General features: G+C 33.6%; 1 pseudogene; it reads right to left on the bottom strand.

Annotated features, from left to right (window-relative positions):
- Positions 1–451: 451 nt before the first annotated feature.
- LOC123807841 lies at positions 452–549 on the bottom strand (annotated as a pseudogene).
- Between the last annotated feature and the right edge of the window lie 23277 nt (positions 550–23826).

Genomic DNA, 23826 nt, shown 5'->3' with positions numbered 1-23826 from the left:
TTTGTATTTGTAATCTTAAAAATGTGTATAACTATAATTAATACAAATTAAGAAACTAACCACAATAAAAATAAGATTATTTGCCCAAGTTTTTATGAGAATGGGCACTAAGTGAAAAATTCAGAATTTAAACCATAGTCTATTGGACCTATAAATACATATTTGGTACATTAAACCAAGTTAATGCATAAAATAACTTGACAGTTACACAAATCACTTTATTAATAAGCAAGATGTGATCATTTTCATTTGAGATATAAACAGTTCTATGGAAACTGAAAACTGTACCATTTGCATCACAAAAACATTTAAGAGAAAATACTAGTTTTATTACAAACTTTAAAGTCAAGGTAAGGAATATGAGACATAGGATCATTGAGGCACAACAAAATCCAGGTAAGTAGAAAAATGGAAGAAAGGTGATTCTGCAGACTATTTATTTATTTGTTTGTTTATTATGGAACACTTTATGAGTTTGTATATCACCCTTGTGCAGGGACCATGCTAATCTTCTCTGTGCCATTTCAGTTTGAGTATGTGTGTAAGCACCATTTATTATTTTTGACCAATAAGTTACCATCTCATTACTTTACAGTACAATACAGAATGTCATGTTTATATATATATATAATATTATATATGTTATATAATATTATATATATGCATGTGTATGTGTGTGTGTAAATGAATTAGGTTGGCATTATTATAATGCATTTTTCATTAAGGTATTTTTCTTTGAATGAAGGGGTCTCTAAGATTATCATTGAAGATAGGAAAAAGTGAATCATATAGTTAATCTTACAATTTGAGAGTAAAGAGTCTTGAAGAAAGAAAATTAAGAAGGTGATTGTAATAGCTCAGGTAATATATATAATGGACCTGAACCAAAAATGTTTTATTGTGGGAAGTGAAAAAATGGATAGGTGTAGGTTCAAGGCACTTAATAGGTATGATGTTGAATATTAGGAAGACTGAAGGTGATAATAATTGGGAATTCAAATGTGAGGATGATTTTTGCATTAAGGAATTAAGTTATTCTTCTACATCTCTCATGATATTCAGCATATTGCTTGCCCTTCAAATTTGTTTCAAAATATCACTGATTCAATTACATAATTAGGATAAACAGAGTCTTTCATGTAAAAGTGTGAGAAATGAAGTAATAATGTGGAAAAAGAAGAAGTCTTGTCAGTTAAAAATTTCAATCTCAAACCTGCATAAGTGATTTGGAGAAATTTACCTGAATAAAGATATAATTACTTTATGTAGAAAAGTAGATGTGGTAACAATACAATGTCTGTCCAGAAAAAGTCCAACCATTATTCATATAATGAGAACTGGTTGTGTGACATTGACGTAACCTGGCAGCCAAGGTGAGTGGACTCAAATGTGCATGTGTGAACAATGATGACTTCACCATGCTAGTCAGTGGGGGTTGTAGATGTGGTGAGTGAGCATGTGTACTGTGGGTTGTTACATTCAAAATGAGCAAGTAGAGCAACAAATAGGCATCAAATTTTGTGTTAAGCTTGATCATTCCTCCATTGGAAACTATTTGGATGACTCAGAAGTCCACATCTATAGGCAACTAGTGATTGGCAGCTTCATCATGACAATGTGTCTGCTTGTGAATTTTGTCTCATGTAGAGATTTTTGGCAAAATATCAAATCACCCAGGTAACTCAGCCCTCCCTACAGATCAGGTGTGGTACCTTATGACTTCTGGCTTTTACCAAAACTAAAATCACCTTTGAAAGGGAAGAGATTTCAGACTGTTGATGAGATTCAGGAAAACACAGTTGGGCATCTGATAGCAATTGAAAGAGCTATGCGAGGCCCCAAGGTGCCTACTTTGAAGTAGACTGAGACATCATTGTCCTATGTACAATGTTTCTTATATCTTGTATCTTCTTCAATAAATGTCTCTATTTTTCATATTACTCAGCTGAATACTTTCTGGATAGGCCCCAATTATGTCTACTTTGATAGTTAAAGGAGATAACAAAGATAAAGAATATAACATGATGCCTGACAGAAAAAGTTATTTAACAAATATTGAATTTATTTCTTCCTTTTATATACTGAGAAGATCACATTTTTATTTAGATTAGAGGTCCCACAAATTCCCTATAAAAGCTCAGTGTCCCTGAGGGTTAGTTTATGTTGTTGTATTAAAGTACCATTGGCCAGGGGCTTATAATCAACAGAAATTTAAATCTTACAATTCTGAAGGCTGAAAGTTTGAGATCAGGGTAGCAGCATGATTGGGTTCCCATGAGAAACTTCTTCTGGGTTTCAGATTGCTGATTTCTCATTGCATCCTCACATGGTGGAAAGAGAAGAGCAGCTCTCTGGGGTGCTTATTATAAGGGCACTAATTCCACTCATAAGGGTTCTATCTTAAGCACCTAATAAATTTCTGAAGATCCCACTTCCTAACACCATCAGGTTGGATATTAAAATTTCAATATATGAATTTTGAGGGACACAAACATGCAATCTAACTGCAGTCAAATAGTAAATATTTAAGCTAGCTGGCAAATACAATATCTATTGCAACTATTCAATTCTTCTGTTGTAGCACAAAAACATCCATAATAATACATAAACAAATATATCTATATTCCAATAAACTTTTATCTTAAACAGGAAGGATGCTGATTTGGCCTATAGATAGAATTTTTCCAACTCTTAAGCTATATTTAAACCTCATGGACAAGTGAAACCATGTGTAATTTATTCATAGGTAATGGGAAGATGATATATGTGTCTAGTAATAGCTTCTTATAGTTTAGGAAAACTACTTTATCATGAAGTTTTTGCTCTATATTAAGTATTAATAAATTGATGTCATAAACTTAAACTCTACAGGAAAAGACTTAAAATAATTAAATATTTTTACATATGCTGTAACTCCTCAAAATAAATCAATTGACTTGACTTAGGAGACTTGAGAGGATTCTTCAAAAAGTTAAAAACTGACTTACCTTTTAAAGAGGGAGGAAGATGAAAAGAAGGGAATGTTGGACATTAAATACAGTATGTGAAAATCAGGAAGACATTTAATGTTACAGTATGTTAAGAGGACAATGGAGATTTTAACATGAATGCACAAAGGGTGTGTAGGTTTGATGGTGATAAGGCTAGAAATACATGTTGAAGATAGATTATGAGTAAGTTTTTAGACATTAGGGTTTTTTATTTATTCCTGAGATTCAACAGGGAAGAAGCAGGAATTGTACTGGTCATCTGCTTGCTTACCAGATATTTCAGATTTTCCCTCCTGGAAGAGGTTAATATTGCAAGTCCCCACCACCTTGAACTTAGATTTGTCCAAATGACTTTCTTTGACCAAACAATAAAAGCAGAAATGGCATGTGTCACTTCCAGGTAGGACCCTTAAGAACCAGGGTGTAAACACTGGTCTCTTTCTACTGCCAGGGCAATCATGAAATCACAGAAGGGAGTGGTGATGAGGTAAGGTAGGACAGCTCACCTACCCTGTTACAGTTGTAAAATGAGAGAGAGAAATGAATCTTTATTTTTTCAGGCCACTGGGATATTTTAAGTCTGAGTCATTCTCTTTTCCTCTCATAGGTCCCTTCTTCTGACCAACATAAATGTCTTTAAACAATGAAGTAAAATAACTGTCCAAGAAGTCATTTAATGACCTTATAACTTGTGATTTAGAATATATGCATTAAAGTTTATATAATATAGTTCATTAACATTTTAAAATTATCTTTAAAATTAAAAATACGAAGAAATGAAAATGCCATTCTATTGGCAATTGGAAGCTCCTAATCATAGATAACTTAAATCAAATATGCTGAATTTAGCCTATATGTGTTAATGAACCATTGTATTGCATGTAACTGCAAACTTAAATAAACAAAGAATGTATTAGAAAGCTATTTAATTTACAATGAACCAAAGTTGAAAAATACAATGTGTCTATGTTTTTTTTTGTTCAGTTTAGAAAAATTCTTACATTTCAGTGTGATAAAACAAAATTAAAACTATTATTTTTGCAAGTACATATGATTTTATAATAAAAGAGATGTATTTTTGTTGTGAGCAACATGTTTGGTACAAATAACATAGTCAATCTCTCCTTCACTGTGTCAGGGAAATCTTCAAGGGAGGGCAATGCTCAGCTATGTGTGTAATAACTTAAAGAGAGATTGTGGCTGTTTTAATTCATTTTCTCATATTATAGAAATTAATAGTGCTCTAGATATTTTATATGCTATAAATATAACTTCCTAGTGTTTATGTTTTGAAAGTTTCAGCGACTGAGGAGAAAATTTCCAGATCAACAAATTAAGTTATATTTATACTCATTGACATGGGAAGATGCAATTCCATTCTTCTTTTTTACCAATGTTAGTAGAAGGGCACATCTCAGAGGAAAACAGAAATCTCTGTGCTTCAAATTGACACATTCCATTTGGTTCCCTAAAATTATTTACCTAAGCAGATATGAGTATGACACAGTTAATTTAGTAAACACAATGGTTTATTCAACAACATTAGCCTTTTATGAAAATATCTCCTCCTGTTTTCTAAAGTAAATATTGTAATATGTAGGAATAATTAAAAATTTAGACAGTGTTTGACACTATGAAATGGCAAAAGGTCAATAAAATAAATGTACATATACATAAATATATATATATTAAAGATAAAATGAGAAAAGAGTAAGAAAAGGGTATCTGTTTTTCAGAATATATTTGTTTTATATTATGCAGAAACAGAACTTGATAGTCAAAGGTCAATTGGACATTATTCTCAGCTTAAGGAAGACAATGTCTTACTAAAATATGAGAACAAAATTGAAACACACTAATATGGCCAACTCAACTCTACATAAAATCATCACTTTCTGATTTAATTTCATGTTGTTCTCTGTTTCTTTATTTTTATTAAATTGCATTAGCTTTCTTTCTGTGTCTTTTAGAAAGTAACTTTCAATCCTACCCATGGGCATTTTCACTTGCTATTGTCTAGAATATCCTCATAATCGACACTTCCTTGACATTTTATTCTCAGCTCTATGTGATGTTGGAGGGATTGTCTTTGATTATTCAGAAGTAACTTTTTCCTTGGCCCTTTCACTTTTATATTAGGCTATTGTATTTTCTTCATATCAATTATCACTATATAATATTATATTTATTACCTTTTATCTTGAAACTATCCCTATCAAATTTATATCACTTTTTAAGTGAAAGTGTGTATGCATATTTTCAGAAAGTCTTATGACACATAGCATAGGCAGGTATGTAATTGGTGTGTGATGATTCAAAAGTCTTCCCCATGCCTTTGTGGTGACTTGAACTGTAAGTTAAAATAAGATAATTACCTTTTATTTTTTATAAGTAAAATCATGAAATAATTACTGAGATACTTGTACTTATACTATTTAGAGCATCAAAATAATCAGCTATATACATCTTACACTTTTTTGTAGTGCTCATATTTATGTGTGTTTATTATCTTTAAGCCCAATATTTCCATTTTAGCACATTGGAAGAGAAAGTAACAGAAGGGTGGGCATACCATATCTAAATGTATTTAATGAATAATAAAGAATTCTTAATATTTAACCAACACCAACAAGATATTTTTGCCATAATAACAACTTAGCCTCTTTTGAGGGATGCTAACTATGCACAATTGAAGGCAAAAGCTGACATATACTCAGAATTAATATAGTAATATTTTTGAAAATTTGCCACTTTTGAAGCATAACAAGTAGCAACTTTATATTAATTCTACTGTTTTCTGAGGTATTAAGACTATGACAAGACATTGTCCAACTACAGTAAGACTTTAAGCTGGAGAGTGGGGATAGATAAGAATTAGGTTGGGGATGCCTGCTGTAGGGTTATGCTGCTCATGGTTGGCATCTGGGCAGATAGTAGAGAGATATTAGCTTAATTTGAAATCAAATCCAGAGGATTGAGCCAGGTCCAAGAGGCAAAGAGTGTGCTGAATTTTGTAGCCTTCTGGGCTCTTGAGATGTGTCTGCTTGCTACTAAAAAGAAAATATGTTAGTGCAAAAAAGAGCTCAGAAATACAGGCTGGCTTCCAACTCCAGCATCTGTCATAAATCATGGACTTCGTGACTTATATTCAAGCCCTGTCAGACTGTGAGGTTGAAGTTCTTGAAATATATTTTAAATTAATCTAGATTGCTTTGAGAACTAGAATTGAGTGATGAATATGTGTGAAACAATAAAGTAAAATAATGAGGAAACTGACAACAGAGACTGTGAATATTAATCAGAGGATAAATGCACAATTAACTTTGAGGACATGTACTTGGAACTAATCATGTGGATCCATGTATGCAATGAAAAGATGAGATTCGCTCCCTGAGATCTTAAGCTTAGTGATGGAAAGCATTACAAGAGATAAGCAGCAGGAGAAAATGATTTGGCAGTGAAAAGTAAGAGTTAAGTAACAGATAAGATTATATTAAAGCATGGTTTTGGTTTCAAATTCAGCAATGTAACTATAAAGGCATGAGCAAAGATTCAGCTTTGTTAAGTGTAAGAAATCACAAAGAAAGAGAACATAAATATTGAAAAAAGATGTTTCAAAAAGAAACTTTTATAGTAACATCACTTAGGAATTTTAAAGAGTAAGAAAGACAAACAATGGTAGCAAAAGCCATAATAAAAAGGCATAAGGACAAATTGGTGACAAAGTATAAAAAAGAGAATTTCACTCATGGTTTGTGATCAAAACCGATGATTTGAAGGAGTAAATGAGGATAAAAACTGAGAAAAATTATTTCCCTGTAATATTTATAGGATTATTATTAACATAAAAGTATAGTTTCTTTAGATCAATAGAGATCAGAGTTTAAAAGATTATCAAATAATTCCAAGAGGAATTATATATAATATAATATAATATAATATTTTATATATTTTATATAAATATACTATATATTATATTAATATAACATATAATACATAATGTATATGTCATATAATTATATATTATATATTTTATATATATTATATATATAGTGTATGTTGTCCTTATTACAAGATTGGGTGTGACAGGGAAAAAGCTAGAAACACAGGCTGTCTAAAAAATGTGAATCTGATACACAATATTGGAACATGTTTGTGGGCTGGAAGGGAGATAACACAGGCAGAGACTGAGGAACAAATAGAGGGGATTATGTTTAAAAGGAGGTTAGATGGCTGAGACTGAACAAAGAAGGATACTTATATGAGAACTAGTCTGAGAAGAACAGATGCATACCTATCAGAGCAGAAGAAAAAGCAGAGCTAAACAGGCAGGCATTCATAGGTAAGAAAAAGGAAATATAGGCAGTTTTTTCCAGATAGTATCTACCTTAAAATTATTTTAAGTAGAAAACAAGGAAAATTTTCTCTTATGAGTTGAGAATCAAAATTTAGGAAATTGAGGTTAAATAATTTTCTTTGAAGAAGACACTTTGAGGAATTTGATAGGTGCATAATACATGATAAAAGAATTGCAGAGTAGCATTGATACATTTATTATACTCACCACTAGATTATTTTATTTTATTTTAATTTTTAAAATTTTTAAATAATTTAAAGAAAATTTTATTGATTGATTTTAAATAAGGTAAGTGAAATGTGGTTGTATAATGAGGGAATATAAACATCAAATTTTTTACTATTAATCTACAAACTGAAAAACAAATACAATACTTTCCAAATTGTAGCAAAATGAACTACTCTACTACAATATCATTAAGTCTAGAAAGTCACTGGCAAGTTATCTGATGGCATCCTCATCCTACAATGTTTTCTCAATGTAAATTTTAAAACATCCTGAATACTTTTATCAACCCACGTTTCTGTCATTGGGAAAATATTGACATTCCAAGGAACTTCTGCTACTTTAATTTTAAAAGGTCGAAATAACAAAACAAATGTATTTTTCAAGGTTAATATAATTCAAGGACAGTAGTACTAAGAGCAACACATAATTTTAATGAAAACAAACTATTTGAGGAAAGGCAAGTCATAAAGTTAAACAAAGGTAAAATTACTATTAGAATCAGTTGCACATGTTTACTTAAGAGCACTTATTTTAAGATTTTCACTGGGAAAAATCTTGAAGCCCTTTCGTTTTTCTGTAGCTTAAATAGTGAATTATGTTCTATTAATCATGTTTCTATAGTAATTTTTCCCCAAGCACTTTTTTGAAGGAGAATTTTATTACTTAGAGAGGGAGGAGAGAGACAGAGAGAGAGGGTTAGGGAGGGAAAAGGAGGGAGAAGAAGAGCGGAGAGAGGGAGGGAGGGGGAGAGAGAGACAGAGACATTGATCAGTTGATGCCTGAACATGCCTCAATCAGGGATTGATTCCAGGATGTTTTGATGAACTGAACAAAGCTCCAACCAACTGAACCACGCCACCCAGGGCTCTATAGTGATCCTGTTAATTTTTATACTTGCCAATGTGTTCATGAGCTATAATAAGCCTTTGAATTTGTTCTGTACCTTCATAAATCTGATAGATCTTGGCATCCCTCATTAGTTTTTCTACAGGATATTCTGAATTAAATCCAGAGCCTCCAAAAATCTGTAAAATAATCTGAAACCACAGATAAATTTAATAAAATCATGAGTCCCAATTACCCTTCTCAACTCCCATTTCCTATTTTCAAAAGCAAATATTTTAACTAATTTTAAAAAGCTCAACCAACTTTTTCTTGACAACTTTTATTAATATATATGAATTTACAACACTATACTTCTTTTCCTCTCCTCTTTCAAACTTAGTCATATCAAAATTCTTAGTTCACCTGTCACTTAACTATGGATGTTTAAAAATCATGCTTAATCTTCTAGTCCCTGTTTCTATAAGATTCAAAACATTCCAAATGCCCACTTTAAAAGATGAAGACTCTGATTTTCCTTTATACTTCTCTTCCTCTCCTTCTTCCCTCCAGTCTCTGTAAAAGGTACATGTATTTTTATGTTAGCAAGACTTATAACATTTACTTAATGTTCTGCAGCCTTAATTAAGTAGTCTATGATGTGTCCATTGTTGATTACAAAAGAAAAAAGTAATCATTTTATCAAGAAATTAAACTTCATGAATATTGGTCACTGTAAATCCAAGTGTCATTCTTGAATTTATGATACTTGGATTTATACCTGGGACATTATGATTACAACTGATTATAATTTTTTTAATGTCACTTATGCTATGCCATTCACAAGATAAAGTTAGATGGTCAAGATATGAGTCTCATAATGACATTCAATGAGTTGCTCAAAATGAAGCTATATTTTAGTTTGCTTTAAATTTCTACCTTAACATTTTTAGAGTTGCTTGTTTGTTCTTTCCTGGAGTTTATAGTTGCTGCTTGATTTATTTGATATTACTTATGTTTAATTAAATAATTTACTGTTTATTTTTAAAGAATATCTCATGCAAATTTTAGATTTATACTATGAAGTTTTCCTTTCATTATTACCTTGTCCTGGAGATTGCAGTTCTTCTGCCCTAAACTGGTCTGTGAGATTTTGTTGCAGGGCCTACTTTCAATGTTCCCCTGAGTCATGTGACTTTCCCTTGCTGGTTTTATCCCCTCATTTTGCTAGAGTATTTATTACTTTAGGTGATTTTCTAAGAATGGTTTAATATGAGACAAATTTTATATATCATTGAATGTCTGAAAAACCTCTATTCTATCACTCTTAATCAATAATTTGAATAACAGAAATTTTGATAGAAATATTTTCTTCATTACTTGGACAGAATTATTATTGCATACATTTCTTTTTGTCATATCTAATGAAATTCTACTTAAGTTGGAGAAAATGGAGATTATGAAAAAAACCTGTAATAAGAGATAGCCTATGTAACTCAAATGAAGACCCTGACTTATTTATATTTTTGTCTGAAATATTCCAGTTGATGCTTCTTTTTGCTCTTTCCTGAATGCAAGTAACTTCATCTTAGTAGTTGGGTAATGGCATGTTTTTTGTTTGTTTGTTTTATATCATTATGTGTAGGAAAGTGATACAGTCTTAACAGTCTTGTGACATTGGTTTTGTATATATTAACCACAAGGCACTGCCTTGCATAATGTGAATTTTGGTTAAAATAGAATGTGCATATTCTATATGAATTTAAGTTCTATTTTGTGACAAACTAATATGCTTTGCATTTCTAGTTTATTTTATTCAACTTGGGGCAGATTTAAACTCTAGAGAAAAACTTTATATTAGACATTAGGCTCAAATTAATGAGTTTTGAAGAACTTATCCAAATATACTCTGAAATAACTAGTGTGTATAAGAATTTGATTTAATATATGTTCTATGTTATACACTATAAGTATTTGCTCCATATTTTAGAAAGGAAGAAGAGAGAAATAATAGCTACATTTTTATATGAATTTATTCAGTCCCTCTTTTATTTTACTCTATGATACAATTTTATAAAGAATAAATATGCATACTAACTAGTTTCTGACTTAGATATTGATAATAGTATTATTGATATAACTTAAATTTCTGAATGGGGTGTAAAAGGAAGAATTTTCTCTGCCAGACTCAAGATAAATTGCAGGTGCACCAATCAATATGAAGTGGGCTATCAGCTGGAAATATTTGACAAGACACTAAAGGGAAGCCACAAAGAGCAAAGGTGCAGGGATTTGTTAAAAAAGGTAATTTATTTTTGGCATCATGCCATCTTTGAAAATCTTTCCCCAGGCAATAAACATTAGAAATTTTATTATCATTGCCCCAGTCTTCAGCTTCTTTGGGAATCATATAGTTTTCCGCATTGAAGCCCAGAGCAGCCTTTATAGCTTCCTCCAGGAAAAGTGACCCTGGTTTGCAATAAAATCATGAGGTAAAGTCATGAGGTACTAGGAATTCTTTTCCCTAGAGATTATGATTCTTACATTAAATTAGATATTTGTTTCATTATGAATCTTCCTCACTAAAAGTCTTTTTATTAAAGCCTTTAAAATTATAGCACATTTTGCCCCATGTTTTCTTAGTGACATTTTGGGAATTTATGTTGTGGCACTCTCTGCCAGAGATCCTTTAGTAGTTTAATCAGAATAAGCTTCATTTCCATCTCACTACTATCCCTTAGCTGTGAGGTCTGCAGCAGGTTAGTAAGATAGCCAGAGCTGCCGTGTGCACACTTTACACTCTTTTGTGAATGAGGAAGTTACATTTTTGATTGATAATTTCTTAACAAATATTATCATTGCAATAGCATCTCAACTTCAAAAACACTCTTTTCAAAAAAAGCATTACAAAAATATTTTGTGGTTTTTTTCTTTTATTGATTATGTTCCAGTTAAAGGTGAGATCATATGGTATTTGTCCCTCACCACCTGGCTTATTTCACTTAACATAATGCTCTCCAGTTCCATGAAAAATCTACCCTTTATTTTACTCAAAAAATAATCTCATATTCAAGTTTGTAATCATAAAAGACTGGTATAACACACAATATAAATTATACAACCTTATACTCAAAATTTATTTTTTGTATTTTCCATGTTTCATTATGTCTTAAAAAGGTAATACAAAGGAAAAATGTATAGTTTCAGAAAATAAATGAGATTTATCCCCAGAAGAAAAGAAAAGAGAAAAAGTGTCTAACAATTTTACAATGTTTCCTTTTGTCTAATAGATCATTTTACACACATTATGCCTTTTGGTCACTTATCATTTAGAATAACATTTGCAAATCCAAAGTTACTCTAGTTTTTTTTTTTTTTTAATTTGACATGAATTTAATATAAGTGACCAAAGATAGTTGAAAGAGCTGAGGAAAGGAATGCCAGCTTCTGCGTTTAAGCCACCAGGAATCCAGGATACTGCATCTGATCATCCAAAGTGTCTGCATCACCAAAAGAAAAATTATGAAGTCTCAAGAAGTGGCCACTGATGATCTACTTGACCAGAGCCATTCAGTGCCTCTTATTGTTGGTATTTAAGAGCCTAGAAATTTTAGGTTAATGTAAGGTCATGTTTCAACCTGATACATAAAGCTAAAACCTAAGGGGCATGGCAATGATTTGAAGTTGACAAGATAAGATCAGTTAGTGACAAAGGCTCAGCAATATTAATCAATCTTATTTTAAATATGTAGTAACACACTACATAAATATTTAATGAATTTGAGTGATAAAATATAGTATATGTAAATAAATGTGTATATGTAGAGAGATTAATTATAAGAGCTTTTGTACAATATAATAGATATATTTTATCTTATTTAATCATTACCATGTTTTTTATATTATAAATGAAGTAATAAATTCATAGTAGGCAATTTTTCCTTGGTTCCATAGCTAATAAGTGCTATGCTGGGAATCTGAGTTCTTTCTGATTCCAAAATGTGTAGTTTTAACCAGTGATATCTATAGATGTGTATATTTCAAGGGGTGTACGGGATGACCCATTGGATTGAAAAAAACAAATATTTTGTTATTACCATTTATTTGTTACCCTTAAATATTAGAAAAATGTTTTATTTATATACAGATTTCTATGAAGGTCGATACTTGTGCCATATAATATCTTCATATTATGCAAGATATCCAAGGGAACATAAGTTCTAAAACTATGAAGTTGACAGTAGTGCTCACTTTTTTCTACTATTTTTATGGCTGTATCTGCTATGAGTTATTGTAAAGACTTTTTTTATAAAAATAAGAGGTTTAAATACTAGAATGTTTATAATACTTTGGAATAAAATGTGCTACTTTACAAATATTTTGTACAGTTTTGAAGTCCACTGAATAACTCTGGTAAAATAATTTAGTCTTTAATTTAAGAATAAATTTCATAAATTTCCAGGTCTGGCTAAGGTAGAGTAAGCCCAGAACACTTCAAATGCTGGGTTAATAGGAAAAGAAACTGGCAAAATCAAGGTGACTGGGGAGTAAAATCAAAAGTAGAATCAACTTCTATGGTTGTTTGTTTGTTTTTGCTTTCTCTCTTGACCTAGATCTGAAGATGAGACCCCAGCAGGGTTGCATAGGCAGCAAAACTTGGAAGAAACTTGTACTTCTGGTCATTGAAGAAGAAATAAGGGCTGCCATAAACAAAAGAGTGTGAAGGATCCTCCCCTCAATGAACCATTTTACTATCCTAGTTGTGGCTCAAGTGCAGTTGTGGTCACTGTGCTGCAGCAGTCAGAGAAAATGAAAGAATGTAGCTTCTATGGTATCATGATGTTAAAGCTGAGGCCTATTGGCAGGAAAATGGGGGGAAAGTTAGCTTATGAAAGCAATTAAGAAATTATATTACTGAACACAGCTGAACCTCAGTGACCAAGAGAATGGTGTACAGTGGAAGGAAAGAGAAAAGCAGTGGCTGAATCAGGCCAGGTGAAAGGCCAAGTCAAGGACAATAGCTAGGTGTCTTGCTTGACCAGTTAGTTGGATATATGTGGCTTTTACTGAAGATGGGAAACACTAGCTAGACACAAGCTAGTTTATGACATGTCACATGAGAGATGACTGACATTTCATGTAGTGCTCAAATAAGTCATTATATAAGCATGCAGCTCAGAAAACACAATAGGGCTGGGAATATACATTTAGGTGCAGAAATAGTGATGGCATTTAAAGCAACAAGAATAAATTTGATAACTTTGAGGGAAGAGGTGGGATGAGAATTTTTCAAAAGTCAAAAGCAATCCCTTACTAACTCCAACATTTAAAAGATGGTAAAGGAAGCATTTCTGGCTACAGAATGTTCTTTTTTCTTCTCTCTTTCAACAGTTTTCCCACTCATTACCTAATATTTAATCCAGTAATTTAGTACTCTTAGACAATTTCTGTGCTTATAAATCAGTCCCAAAAAACAACGGCCATGGTTGATCAATATTTCTTAAAAGATAAATGAAACATTTAAGCAACCAGTGGAAAATATCTTCCTAGAATACCTCTAGAGTCCATTGCTCCATGACCTTGGTTTTCTACAAGTCTATTCTCCAACAGAAGAATCACAACCCAAATATTGTTAAATCTAGGGCTGGCAGTTGTGTTTCATGTATTTTGTTGTGGAAATGTTGGGTTCCTTTAGTCTTTAGTCTTAGTATGCCAACCTAATAGCTCTGAAAATGATGTAGAGAAGTTCACTAAAGGAGATCAATCAGTATATCACCTGCATAAAAAAGACAATGAATCCTCATGGTAAACAAGGTAACTAAGGAAGCATAGATACTAGGGAAAAGCTCTCACAGGTAGGCTCAATAAGACTAGAGAGTACAGGAAAGCTAAAAACAAAACAAAAGTCATCTGACTAGAAAGTAATGGGAAATTTCATCATGAAAGTGTCACACACACACACACACACACACACACACACACAATCATGTGCTTCAAACTTTCCTTGAAAATGGCAAGACACTTTGAGTTTGAAATTATAGTTAAGGAATAAACAAATATAAAAATTACAGACATATAGTGAAAAGGCCAACATAATAAACATAATAACCTTCCCTTTCAGATAATAAATTCTTAGGACCAAATTAAATTTGGCATTTAACTCATAATTTAATACATCTGATCCCAAAGTCCTGGTGAAGTTAATTTAAGAATACAAAGTGACACATAAATTGGAACTGTCATATCATAATCTGTAGTAATGTCTTTGTTTAAAAGCAACCCTGAATGGTGTGGCTCAATGACTTGATTATCCTCCTGTGAACCAAGAGGTCACTGGTTCCATTTCAGGACAGGACACATGACTGTGTCATGGGCCACATCCCTATGGGGACATGCAGAATGCAATCCATCAATGTTTCTTTCATACATTGATGTTTCTCTCCATTTCTCCCCCCTTCCCTTTCTCTAAAAATAAATAAAACCTTTAAACAAACAGAGTGTGTTTGAAAAAGAGCAGAAATCTGTTTAATTTTTGAAGACAAGGGGTTCTTACATTATTGAAAGTACAAGTAACAGCTACAGTATCTACCAACTTTTAAAGCAGTAGTGTGAATACTCTTAAAAACTGCAGGATTTCTTTTTTTAAGTATATTTTATCAATTATGCTATTACAGTTTTCGCAATTTCTCCCCTTTATTCCCCATTCGCCCTGTACCCCCCAACCCTCCAGCATTTCCCCCTTAGTTGATGTCCATGGGTAGTACATAGAAGTTCTTTGAACTCTCTGTTTCCTCTACCATTTTTAACCTCTCTCTATCTATTTTCTTCTAAAGTCCTAGTTTCCTTCCCTTCACTGTTGGTTCCCAGTACATTTTCCTTTATTTCACTTTTCATAGACTTCACTTTTTCCTCTATTTTGCAACCAAACTTAGCCTTTTCTGTGAACATCCTGATTGCCTTTGTCTTTTAAAAAATATTTCATTTATTTTTATAGTGGAAGGAGGGGAGGGAGGGTGAAAGAGAGGGAGAGAAACATCAATGTATGGTTGACTGTTATGCACCCCCTCCTGGGGACCTGGCCCACAACCCAGACATGCTTCCTGACTGGTAATCAAAATGGCAACCTGGTTCTCAGGATGGTCCTCAATCAACTGAGCCACATCAGTCAGGGTTGATTACCATTGCCTTGAACTCTGTGTCTGATAGGCTGGCTATCTCTTCATTGCTTCATTGTATTTTTTCTGGAGCTTTGGTCTGTCCTTTCATTTGGGCCATACTTTTTGTCTGGGCAGCCTGTTACATAGTAAGGGGCAGAACCTTAGCTATCAGGACTGGGCAATCCTACTGGCTGTGTTGTGGTGCTGTATGTGGAGGAGGGGTCTGAATGGGAACAATGCCACTTGCTCAGCTCTCAGCTGGCTTACAGTCACTTCCTCTGCTATCCACAAGCAAATTGGGCCTTTCTGGTGCAGATTCCCAGGTGGTTGGGTTTGTGTACATTCTAGGCCCCTTTGGGTCTCTCCAACCACCACCTGGCCCTGAGTCGTCTCCACCCTTTCTGCCTGTGTCCACCCTTCCTACTGGTCTGGATGATTGTTTCTTCTTTAACTCCTTGGTTGTTGGACTTCCATAAATACACACATAATTTTTTGTGTGTATTTGAATTATTCTCTGGTGTCCTTTTTTTTTAGGCCAGAAACATTCCATGTAATATGTCTTATGTTCCTCAGTTGTATTTGGGAATGTCATTATTAATTTTTCATTTTTGAAAGTTTTACTGTAGATCCAATTTTTTGACAGTATATTTCTTTCATAAGGTTGAATATATAAACCCCACTACTTACTGGCCTTTATTGTTTGGTTATGATGTGTCCAGCTTTGCAACTCTTATCCTACTTCCAGTTCGTGGAGTTTGGGGGTATGTAAATTACTATTTTTTTCAAATTTGGGAAGTTGTTGACCATTATTTTTGCAAATGTTCCTTCTCCCTCTTTCTCTCCTTTATTTAGACTTGCATTATGAGGTCAAAGTGGCAGACAAATTTTATTTTATAGAGTACTTTATGGTGTCCACTGGCCTCTGAAGTTCTGCTCACTTATTTCATTCTTTAAGCTTTCTGTTCTCAGACCAAGTAACCTAAATTGATATATCTTGAAGTTTGTGGATTAATTTTTACTGTATCAAATCTGCTGTTTTCCCTCTACTATATATTTTTCTTTTAATTTTTAAATATTTCAATTTTGAAATTTCTATCTTGTTCTTTTTAATAATTCCTGTCTTAGTATATATATTCTTTATTTGGTGAGAAATCTTTTTTCACTGTATTCTTTATTTATTTAGAGATGGTTTCTTTTCATTACTTGAACATATTTTTAAAGCTGAGTTACAGTCTTTGTATGGTACATTTGACACTTGGGCCTCCACAGAAGGAGTTCCTATAGATTGCTTTTATTTCTATGCATGAACATTATTTTCTTATTTGCATGTCCATAACTATTTTTTATTTAAAATTAGAGATATTAAATAATATAATGTTGTAACTCTGGAAATCAGATTCTTCTCATTCCAAGGTTTTATTGTTTGTGGTAATGGTGTTTGTTTAGTGACTTTTCTGAAATAACCTTAAAGTTTGCATATTTTGTCATGTATGGCCACTGAAGCCTCCTCCTATTGGTTAACATAGCAGTCAGTTAATTATTGGTCACATGCTTCTTTACATTCTGGGAGTCATTAATCTCCCAATTTTGCCAAAATGCTCTTTGTGAATCATAGGTGCGGCTGTAACACTCACTCAGGCAGTTGATACCACTTCTCTAGGTTTTGATTCCATTGAGCCTCGAGATCTGCCACAGGTGAGAGATTAGCACCTTCTCAAGTCTTTCTGACAGGTGTGGAACCCTATGCATGCCTAGGAGCTTCTTGATTCCCACTAATACATTGCAGTTTCTTAAAGCTCTTATGGGCCTATTATTCCCCAGTTTCCTTTTGAGCATTTCTTGTTATCCTATTGTTTGTCTTACCTGTTATCTACTATACTACTTTGAGCAGCCAAAAATAAACATTTGCCTATAATTGTTTTAGACAAATGTCCTTAGAGAAAAAGCTTTTCACTGGATGAGTCCTGAGTCAGGTGAAATAAAACATTCTTGCAAATGGAGTCTTTAAAGGATCCCCGCAGACAGGTCACACAATAACACCTTTCTCGGAATAAGGTTTTAAAGGAACTCCAACATTGTTCTGCCCTATCCAGTGGCTGACAGGTGACTTGCTTTCACCATAAATGTTGCTGTTGGTTTTCAAGGCTACTGCAGAGTTGGAGAGAGGAGGGTGAAAATAGCAGAAGTAAAAGTGCCCCGAGGCTCACTGTTTTTACTGAAATTTACACATATTACTTGAATAAACACTTCCTAGATTGCTACAAGCATTTCACTGCTATCCAGAATTATTTTTTTTAACCTGAGCATTTTTTTAAGATTTTATTTATTTATTTTTAGAGAGGGAAGGGAGGGAGAAAGAGAGAGAGAAACATCAATGTGGAGTTGCTGGGGGTCATGGCCTGAAACCCAGGCATGTAACCTGACTGGGAATCAAACCTACGACACTTTGGTTCACAGCTCTCGCTCAATCCACTGAGCTACACCAGTCAGGGCTACTATCCAGAATTATCAAATGTTGAGTGTGACCCTTCCTTTCAAGTTTATTTTGCTGTTATATTAGATAGAACATTTCAAGGCCCTTACTTTGCCATTTTCACTGACATTGCCTGCCTCCTTAACTTTAAGCTATATTCAGTTCAGCCAGCTCATGATACATTTTTCATAAAAGGTTATTTATTAAAAATATTATTATCATTCCAACATAAAGGTATATCAAATATTCTTTTAGTTCATTAGTGAGGTAATAAATAGGTTGGTAAATCTGGTTCAAAGAGACTGGGTATCTATATGCAAACAGTTAAAGGAATACAGAAAATAGTTTACTAGAATGAAAACTGGTTAATGCCCTGGTTATCCTTTTTATAGGACCAAAATAATTTGCATCTTTGCTGGAAAAAAAATATATAGACACACAAGCTAGAATGTGGCTATATAGAACTTTTGTCTAATCAAATATACATAGTAAGCCAAAGATTCACCAGCTAGAGAATTAATCCTTTTTAAAACCTGTTACATAATGATGCATTATAGCAGCTGAAGGATCTACCCTTCTGATTCTGCCTTATTTATTGACTTTGGATCATTTGAATTCTTCTAACATTTGAAATTTTAGCTATTTATTGTTTCAAAATAAGCCATTCAAAACAATAAGCCTTTCAAAACTTAGGGTTTTAAAAACAACTACCAGTTACTTTGTTTTTGAATTTATAATTTAGGGGGTACTCGGTGGTGCAACATGGAGCATCAACTGGGGCAACTCAATGAGAGCTGGAGAATCCATATCCAAGATGGTCCATTTCTCACATGACAGTCAACATTTGGCTGGCTGAAAACAAGAAAATGTACTAAAGATGGGTTTCTCTGTGTATCTTCAAATTCTATCCCATTTAATGGTCTAATTTTAGTCACATAGCATGACTACTTTCTTATTTGATTAGTCTTAACAAGCAGGAGGGCCATCTAGATTCAAGGAGAGAAGACATAGACTCTACCATTTGATGAAGCATTGACAATGTTCTGGAAGTCAATGCATGATGACAAATAATGTTAAAGACATTTTGAAAAATATTCACTTTCACAACCCAAATGGTTTTCTCAGGGAATTTTTGTTTTGTTTAGTTTTTTACATATGTGTCACTAAGTGGTGATCATTTGATTTCTGAATACGTGACACAGACCAAGTCAGCTTTTTTAAATAAAACAGGTGGCAAAATAAGTTGAAACCATCTATGCTAAGAATGCCAGAAGTATAAATAACCTAAAAATGTCACCTAAATAATTAATGATTTTCAAATTAGTAGCTTTAAAAGGTAACATAGTAAATAGGCATGAAGGAATAGATGCTAGCATTTTAAGTTATTAATACAGTATTAGAACCATCTCTTTATAATTACATAAAAAGGAAAAATTCAGTAATATGGGCATTAAAAATGCATGGTAAGATTATTCTGCTGGCCATATTTTATTTTGAAACTATGACTGTGTCTCTATAAAACAAACTATTGAAAAGTAAAAATTGTTGTGAATCACCTGATTTTTGTTATTGATTCATCATGAACTTATTGAAATGTTCCTTGTTGTTCTTTATTAACTCATGGGTGTGATAATGTAGTTTGGTATCACAGTGACCCAAACCTAGGTCTCGGGAATGTGTCTGTTTCTTTAAAGTCCTACCATCAACATGTGGGGAAACAGCACTTAGATAATCATTGGTGTCAGAGAGGGAACAACATGGCTCGCTTGCTTGGCTCTAGCCCCACTTTCCAAGAACTCTCCTGTGATACTAGGGGTTTCTCCAGCCATGGAAACCCCTGCCATAGTTTATAGATATATGTAGTTTACAGATAACTTTAGTTTCCAGTTCAGCCAGCCCTGCCTTGCTCGCACAGTCTGCTGCCTTGCCCTGGTCTTCTCAGTCAGCCTTGCCCACATGGTCTGCCACTTTGCCAGCATCTTTTCTGCCTACCCAGCTACCCGTCTCCCTCATACCAATCTGACTGAATATTTATTTAATTCTCTGGTTGTTGGAGTTCCACACAATTTGATTTTCTGGCACTTCTGGTTGTTTATTGTTTTTAGATTAGTTGTTATCTCTCTGTTTCAGTTGTGCGAGGAAGTAAAGGGTTTCTATTACACTTTCATCTTTGCCAGAACTCCAGGATTTCCTGTGAGTTATCATAAGATAAGTAATTTTGTGCTGCTGATCTTGTACTCCTTTGGTGATGAAAGGCACTATAGAAATTTCAATATGTACTGTAGAACCTGAAATACACTGATCAGAATCAATGTCAAGAGAAAAGATGTTGGTGGTCAGAGATGGGCAATTGCTAATATGCTCATTTTTTTTTCACCAAAAAATAGATTAAAATGGTCAAACTTCTGCTCTGTGTACTCTGAGAGATAAGTTAACATTAACATAGCTCTTTTCATAATCTTTCATGTCATTTTTCAAGAAACATAAGTTTTACAAAAAGCAAATATTTGTTCAAGGAATATCACAACACTGTAAGAGTTGGTGAATAGAGCTACAAAACACAAAGAAAATAAAAAGTGCTCCTGGGCAAAAGGTGTCAACAACAATGTAAAATAAATTTATAACAATGTGTTTAACTGTGTAATGAACACGAATAAGTCTTGAAACTACCCACAAATGCTTCTCTTAGACAATGCAAATATTTAGACATCTCATTAACATTGGGGGAAATAAGTTAAATTTGAAAGAAAAAAAAAAACAACCCAGCCAGCATGTCTTTTAGGAAGCTAATTGAATGTAATATTTTGTGATGTCAAATTTTGGGAAAACATAAAATTCTAAAAGACAGTAGTCAGAAGTCTTCAGCTAACTATGAAGTACATAATGTTAATTTATTTGGTATTCCCACACACATTTTATCCCTTCTATGGATTTGTACTATGATACAGGTAATTTGGAGTTCTCAATACTTTATCATGACACAGAGTACCCATACCTCATATTTTTTCTATCTCATTTTAACCCTCCCTCTCACTGACCAGTACATATATTAAAGATTTGTTCCCCTCAATCTCATTCCCTCTAGACCACAGGCGGCAAACACGAACAAGGCTTACGGGCCAAATCCGGCCCTCCACCTTGTTTTATCCAGCCCAGCACCTTATTTCTACCTGGTGGCAGTGCCAAGTTCCTTGCCTCTAGTTAAAGAGTGGTTACACTTATATAGTCCTAAAATTACATTTGGCCCTTTGAAGGCAACTGCCAGGCTGAGGAGGCCCCTGGTGAAAATGACTCTGACACCCCTGCTCTAGATTATTCTTTTTCTAATGTCAATTCATAATTCCAATTCACTCTTTTTACACAAATGTTAGAACCCAAGGTTTAGATTTGATTGTCAGCTTTGTTAGTAGTAGAAATAAACTCCAAGCCAAGTCATAAAGCCTCTCTACATTTGCTTCCTGTTCATTTAAGTGAAATTAATAACATTAACAGCAAAAAATTATAGTAAAGATGAAATAAGAAAATTGGTATAAAAATTTTTCTGTATGTGAAGTCATTATTAGTAACATACTGCCATACTCAGCTATCAATACTGATTAGGAATGATTCTAATTTAAAATTTTCAGACATAGTATTCAGTTAAAAAGGGAATTGTCATGAAATTCCAGGACTTGCAAGATTTTGGAAAATTTCTCAGTGTTAGGAGAGATCCACTAAAACTTCAGTGTGATGGCTGAAAGCAAGATGAGATCATGCATGTCATTTATTTTTCCTACCCAGTACTTTTTGAACATCTTTGTTATGTTTGATTAATTTCCAGATTTATGAGCTGCCTCCTCAAGGTAGAATCCAGAAACTTCTCAAGAACTTTAATTTAAAAATGAACAACTAGAGGAAGTAAGCCCATCCAAATTTCATTTTATTCCTGAAGGAAATAATGTCTGAGTCATAAAATTATGAGGGCATCAGTGTTCAAAAGTTCCTGGCACAAACCAAACTTTAATCAGGCAGTGGTAGTCATGGTGCCTTCCAACATTGCTCCAAAGGGTAGTTGCCTCATTGTGTGGACTCTGAAGGGCAGCTCTTCGTGTTATTCATGGAAACTTAGCAGGATGCTTATCTCATGCCAAAAATTTGTGAACTACTCATTCTTCTTTCAGTAAATATTATTACTGTTAAATCAGCTAGATTCAGCTTTTATTCCTCACAAGCAAGAACTATGGCTAATGCATCCTTGCATGCCAGTTTGCAGCCACTGAAATAATATTCAGAGTTGGCGCATAAACTTCAAAAAATAAATGACCATGGAGTAAAGGTACAACTAAGAGAGAAGCATCCAGTAATTCATTGCAGTTGAATGAAATGTGCCAGAGAAAAGAGACACAGTTTATGGTCTCTCTCTACAAAGCCTGACAGACTCCACTATCTACAGTTAAGTAAAGACAATGGGAGTGAGATAGAGAAAAGAAAGGCAAATATAAAGATATAGAAAATGTAGAAATTATACCTAGAAAGAAACAGTGGTGTGTGTATTATTATTTGGAGCTGACATGGAAGGTAATCCTGAATGCTGACTTAGTACTGAGAGTGCTTTACTGTCCAAACCACAACTTCTGGGGCTAAAACAGATGGTGGCCATTTGAGACATAAAATGAATCTTGGCTCCCCAACAAGAGTATAAGCAGGAAGAAGACTGAGAAAGTTCCTCCTCCCCAAGGAAGGAATATTTTCCGTCTTTGAATGTAGCCCAGCCAAACAATGGAAAAAGGAAGAGCTATAAGACACAATAAATGGCAGACACCCTCAAAGAACAACTAAAACTTGAAGAATGTTCCCTGTCCTCAGGGTAGAGGAACTAAATAGTGCTGGTTTAGGTTTTAGGTTGCTACAGGCTAGTAACTGTTGTTTGTTGCCCACTGCTCCCCATTCTGCATGAGAGTACTTATTTCTGGCTATCATGCCTATCCCAGCACTATATTGGGAGGATGGAATGCAGAAGAGAGAAAGATTTTATGTTTCCTTAGTACACAAGTCTCAAGTCCCAGAGAACATTCTTGTGAAATGGGCATAATTTAAAGCTTCTGGGATCTGAGTTGGACTCAGTGACTGGCTTAGACTTTTTTGTGATCTCACTTGAAAGAGAGGTTACTGCATTCTGCATATAGGAAGAATAAACTTATTTTGTAACCTAAAGGGTAGACTTAAATATTGTGTTGGTGTTGCCCATAAATTCCTAGGGTAATGAAATAATAATCTTGCTCTCTGTATCCTAGAAGTAAGGAGTAGTCAGTTAACTTCTTTGGCCACTGAAATATGGGTGAAAATATAAGAATCACTCTTGGTAGAATAAAGAGCCAGTGTGCAATTCACCAGTCTGTCTTACCCTCTGCCACAGGGTCAATATTCCAAGTAGGGTTGTCCCATTATCACAGAACCCACAGTGCCAGTGACACAGAAGAGATTCCACAATGACCCTAGCAGCACACAATGAGAACAAGAATAAAATCTTTTTTTTTTTTTTTTACTTTAAGCCACTGAGATTGGGAGGTTTTTGTTTTTACCTTAGTATAACTGTAGACCATCCTGATCAATAGAGGTATCATTACACTCACTTTCTAATCATGTTCTAGCAGACCAAGGATATGCTACAAAGCAGGGATAAGGAGAAAAAGAGACTGATATGAGAAAAAGAAATGAAAAATATGCTTTCTTAGAACTAATATTTTGGATCAAATATAAGAGCCATAGCTATATAACAACAGGACCTAACCTTGCAAATACAATGGGAAACCTAAACGA

This window comes from Phyllostomus hastatus, unplaced genomic scaffold (genome assembly GCF_019186645.2).
Source record: "Phyllostomus hastatus isolate PE091 unplaced genomic scaffold, TTU_PhHast_1.1 phas_scaffold_46, whole genome shotgun sequence".
Lineage (NCBI taxonomy): Eukaryota > Metazoa > Chordata > Mammalia > Chiroptera > Phyllostomidae > Phyllostomus > Phyllostomus hastatus.
Note: the sequence above shows the minus strand (reverse complement) of the source record. Positions and strands in the feature narration are given on the sequence as shown.